Genomic DNA, 5,554 nt, shown 5'->3' with positions numbered 1-5,554 from the left:
GTGGGAAACAAGTCCCATACGGTGAGCCTCAGCAGACAGGTCTACCTTTAGGCCTTGACATTTGCAGGCATTGATGAAAACCCAGAACCCAGTGCACCTTTGTGCAGTAAAATCACTCTTGACCCCAGGGTCATTTCTCCTAAGGGGCGCACTTTGAAAGGCAGATATCATCAAAGATAAACTCAGCTCAACACTGAAGTGGCAAGGTCAGGTTTTAATCAGTCGTATACTATTGCAACAGTATATAGGGAACATGTAATATATAAATTGCAATAATACATCGGTAGGGAAAAGAGTGCACCGTGAGCTCACTTTATACAAAGGTGTCTGGGTATTTTAAAGGAAGAGTGAGGGGATAGGAAGAGGAGCAGAGGGGCACTCTGCCGAGTCAGGGAAGTGAAAACTTAAAAAAAATACAGGAAGGGGGATTGGTCTTATCGAACAGGTCCTCCTCTCCCACGGAAGCAGAGACCGGCAGAGGGGGTGCTATCTTCAGATGTTGGCTAGAACAGACCATACATTCTTTTCACTGGCTTGAGTTTTTCAGGCAGCCACTTCACGGGAGGGTTGGGTCATCCTAGGACTGCAGCCTTGAGCTGTTAGACACAATGTTTGTTGGCGTCTTTGTGAGCCAGGGTTAACAGGCCTAGGCAAGAAGAGGGCTCAGAGCAGCCCGGCTGGAGTTTGAGCAAGGAGTGTCTTTGTCCCTGTCCCCTTCTGGAGAAAACCTGAGACGCTGCCGCCCTGGGTGTCACAGTGCACAGAGCACAAGCCCACTGTCCTGACTCCAACCCCGCCAGCCCTGCCGGGCCTTAGGGCTCATCAGACAAGTGAGGGGGGTTGCATACATCTGGGAGGGTCTTCCCATGCTGACTGCTGGACTAGACTATGACCAAGGGGAGGCAAATGAGGCACTCACCTAAAGGGTGCCCCAAACCTCAGCAATCAATATAAATAATATTTTAATGTAATATCTTAATACATCGACACTAATGCAAAAATATCTCCGTGATGAAGAAACTATAAAAATGTTAAATAACGAGGAAGTCTGACAGTGCTGGAATTAGGACGAGGTAAGGGGAGGCTGAGGCTGCAGCGGTGATGTGGGACCCCTGGGCAGCCAGGCAGGCCCTCCGGTGGAAATTCTTTTCATGCCCTGCCTGTCATCTTCACTTACTCCACCAGGGGGAGCATGCCTACTACGCAAATCTTCAGTCCTAAGGCTTACAGGCTGAAAGACCTACCCTGGTCTCAGGCTGTTTTCAGGGCCAAAGACAAAAGAGAGGAAGGGAGAGAGACGGAGGAAGACATTCTGCCCATTGTTTTATGCGGCCATGGCCTTTCTCTGGGGGAAAGAACAAAAATTAAACAGAAGAGCTGCGCCTACCCGGTTTGGCTCAGTGGAAAGAATGTTGGCCTGCGGACGAAAGGGGTCCCATGTTCGATTCCCATTAAGGACACGTACTTCAGTTCAGCTTGATCCCCGGCCCTGGTTGGGGCACATGAGGAGGCAATCAATCGATGTGTCTCTCTCACATCGATGTTTCTCTGTCTCTCCCTCTGCCTTCCATTCTCTCTTAAAATCCGTGGAAAAATATCCTCAGGTGAGGATTAACAAAAAATAAAAATAAACTCAAGAGCTGCATGTCTTCCCAGCCCTTTCATTAAAGGGATTTTGCACACATTCTAAATTGCAGTCACAGCTGGTGTCGGGCAGGAATAGAAGAGTAATTGTCAGGGAAACAGAAAAAACCAGGTTCCAGCCCTAGTTCTGTCTTCAGGTTCCTTGGTCTGATTTGGCCAAGTCTTTTCTGGTCTGGTGGCCTCAGTTTCCCCATCTGTTAAATGAAGGATTGGCTCTGATGGTCTCTGAATCCATTTTGGCACTAAACATTCATGTTCCTGTCTCCAAAGCAGGGCCAGGTTCCTGAAGCATACATTGAAACAGCCGGGTGAATCAGGCTGGTGTGTTCTGAGGCGTTGAACTTTGACCTTCGGCCCTCTGCTCCCACTGACGACTCTCACCAGATTGCTGTTCTTCGGTTTCCTGGGCTAGAACTGAAATCATGACCAACTGTTAGTGGACATTAGCCACATGCTGGGTCTGACGTATATTGTTCCTTTTCAGCTTCTCAACACCCCGGCCTCCCAGGTGGAGAAATCAGTCCTGGGAAGAATGCCACAGGCACCGCGCTGGGAAGGGCATTGCTGGGATTGGAACCCGGTGGCCCTGGCCAGGCCCTCCCTGCCCTGCTGTGTGTCCCCTGTAGGAGGGCAGCCACAGAAGTGCTCTGATACCCAAGCACCCCTGAGTGGTAGGGGGTTGGGCCCCAAACACTTCCCTCCTGCAAAGCATGGTCCTGCCTAGTGGATTAGAGATTTCCTGCCAGTTCAGTGGACGTCTCCTAAGCACTCGTGTGGCAAGGCCAGGGAAGGCCCCCCTGGTCCCCAGACAGGTGGGGACTCGGAATCCCCCAGGGCAGAAGGGGCTGCGACCAGGGGAGAGACAGCTGCGCCTGCTCTGCCCCATCAGCTTCCCAGGTGCAGCCTGTGAGTCTGGTCCTAGCAGCTCCACAGCCAACCCCTGGGCCCCACGAAACCGGAAACAGGAAAGGCTCCAATTCTGCTCCTTAATGGGGGGTGGAATGTGTGTGTGTTCCTTTTTCTTCATTTCCCCCATCTCCTGCTGTCCACGGCTCCCTCAGGCCCGGGTGGACGTTGGAAATGGAGCTCTGAGGCCCATTGGAAGGTAAGCTCGCAGGCCCAACTCCTCAGCCAGCGTCCGCGGCTGGAGGGGTGCGGTTGCTTGCTCACTCCTAACAACCTCGCTGAGATTCCCGGCCATCCCCCTCTTCCTGCTTCAGAGACAGAAACCTACAAAGAAATTCTCAGAAAGGGCCCACAGATGGCGATGGGCACGTTGCCCTTTTTTAAAAAGAGACATTTTCGCCGAGACCGGTTTGGCTCGGTGGATGGAGCGTCGGCCTGCGGACTGAAGGGTCCCGGGTTCGATTCCGGTCAGGGGCGTGTACCTGGGTTGCGGGCACATCCCCAGTGGGAGATGTGCAGGAGGCAGCTGATCGATGTTTCTCTCTCATCGATGTTTCTGGCTCTCTGTCTCTCTCCCTTCCTCTCTGTGAAAAATCAATGAAATACATTAAAAAAAAAAAAGAGAGACATTTTCATCTACTTTATCACTTTGGTCTCAGGTTGGCCCTGGTTAAAAACAAGAAGGAAGGGCTCAGTTTCGCCGCTGGTGTTTCTTGTCCTGGATGCCCTTGTAAGCCTGCAACCGCCATCCACCCCCCCCCTCCAGTAAGTGGTCCTCAAGCTGAGGCTGATAATTATCCAAAATGGCCTCCTAGTGGGCAGCGTTCATAATCCACGTGGGGCTCCTTTATCCCTTAAAACTCATTAATGTCTGAGCTTAATTACATGGAGATCAAGGGCCTTGGAGGTGAAAGGCTAACGAGGGCATTAAATCCGGACCCACTTCTCAGCTGCCCGGTCACTTGGCAGAGCTGTGTGGGCAAATCGCTCCTGCAAAGCTCCCCAGCCCCTGGTTGGCGTCCTGGCCCAGGCGTCCTACAACCAGCACCTGTTCGGAGGAGGATGGGCAGGGTCTGGAAGGACCACCTTTTATAAGCAACAGAGAGGAGGGAAAAATGGGAATCCTGAGGGGGCCTGCCCACCCCAGAGAAGCGATTTTTTCCACCCAGTGAGCCGCAAGAATTTTTAAAACATGCAATACCTGACTATGTAGTCGGGGCCACTGACCTCTTTTCCCTTAGATTGTCAAGTAAAAAAAATGACAACAGCCAACATAACAATAGCCGTCCAGTGTGAATGAATCAAAATTTACAGCTGTTGTTTTTTGTGGGGTTTTTTTTGTCAGGTCAGCAAAAAGTCTCTCCTTTGGTGTGCTGCAGGATTATAGTTATTAATGTATGCCATGAGATGAAAAACGTTGAAAATCACTGTTGTAGAGGGGCAGATCTTGAACAACTGGTGGGCTTCATCCAGAAGCCAAACTGGGCCAGTTTACTTGTTCAATAAATGTTATTAAGCCTCCACTATGTGCCCAGCACTGAGTCAGGCGCTGGGGATACTGGGATGAGCAAATCCTAGATCTGGTTCCCACCCTCCTGGAGCTTAGAGGGTAGCACAGGTGACAGGCATTGGACAGATACCACACAAATAAGTGTAAAATGTCTGCCGAGACACGGGTGCCGGGAGAATGGCAAGGTGAGGATTTGTCCTGGGAAGACTGTCAAGGAGAATTCTACAGGTGGAGTGACAGCAAGAGCTGGGAGCTGCAGGCTGAGTGAGCCCAGGGAGTGGGGTGGGGAAGGTGTTCCCAGGGCAGGAATAAAAGAGGACTTCATCCCTAGCTGGTTTGGCTCAGTAGATAGAGCATTAACCTGAGGACTGAAGGGTCCCGGGTTCCATTCTGGTCAAGGGCACATGCTCAGGTTGTGGGCTCGATCCCCAGTAGGGGACAGCGATCAATGATTCTCTCTCATCATTCATGTTTCTATCCCTCTCTCCTTCTCTCCCTTTCCCTTCCTCTCTGAAATCATACACTTGGCCGTGAGAACAACACATCAGGTAGGTGCATCGCAATGATGCCCTTTGTACAGGTGAGGCAACGGAGGCTCAGAAAGGTCTAGAAAGCTACGTGAGGTCTGTTGGCGACGTTGCAGAGCAGGAGCTCATATCCTAGTCTGTCCGACCCTAGAGGCTTGGATGCTGTGCTCCTAATGACTGCAGCACCAGAAGCTGCAAGGGACCACAGCCTTGCACTGTGGGGCCAAGAAAGTCAATACTTTTCCTCTCATCTTCTAAGTTCTTCTGGCTGGACAATAATCAACTTAACAGACAGATTAACAGGAGAAAATCACGTGTTTACAGACCTGCACATGGGGAAGTCACATAGGCATGAAAATTCCAAAGACAATGAGGCAGCATGGGGTATATAAGACATTTTGGACAAAGGAGAAAAGGAAGGGGATGGGGGTCTTAGATTTCCGAAGTGGGAACGGGCCCTTTACAGGTAGTTGAGGAGGAGCTAAACATACATGGCAGGAAATGTCTTGCTAGGCAACTCTGGAACAATGGGGCACAGTGGGTATCTAGCTAACAAGCCTGGAGTCTTCCTAATTAATGCTGGGGTGAAGATTCTTAACGTGATTAAGCAAAGGCTCCCTTCCTAAAGCAGGTTTCTCTGTCTGACTCTCTATGGCAGGAAAAGGAGGGAAGAGAGGGGGAGGGAATCAAAGGATCTTTCTGAATCTTGCTTCTTAATAAACAGCTTAAAACCCTAAAAAGGCAGCTTCAGGGTGGCAAAAATTTGGTTCCCTTCAGTACATTGGAATCCCCTGGGTGGGGTGTTAAAATGTAAATCCTGCCTGGCCAGTGTGGTTCAGTGGTTGAGCATCCGCCCATGAACCCAGAGGTCACAATTGGGTTTCCTGTTAGGGCACATGCTCAGGTTTCGGGCTTGATCCCAGTAGGGGGCATGCAGGAGGCAGCTGGTGGATGTTTCTATCTTTCT

This window comes from Myotis davidii, unplaced genomic scaffold, assembly GCF_000327345.1.
Source record: "Myotis davidii unplaced genomic scaffold, ASM32734v1 scaffold18, whole genome shotgun sequence".
Lineage (NCBI taxonomy): Eukaryota > Metazoa > Chordata > Mammalia > Chiroptera > Vespertilionidae > Myotis > Myotis davidii.
Note: the sequence above shows the minus strand (reverse complement) of the source record.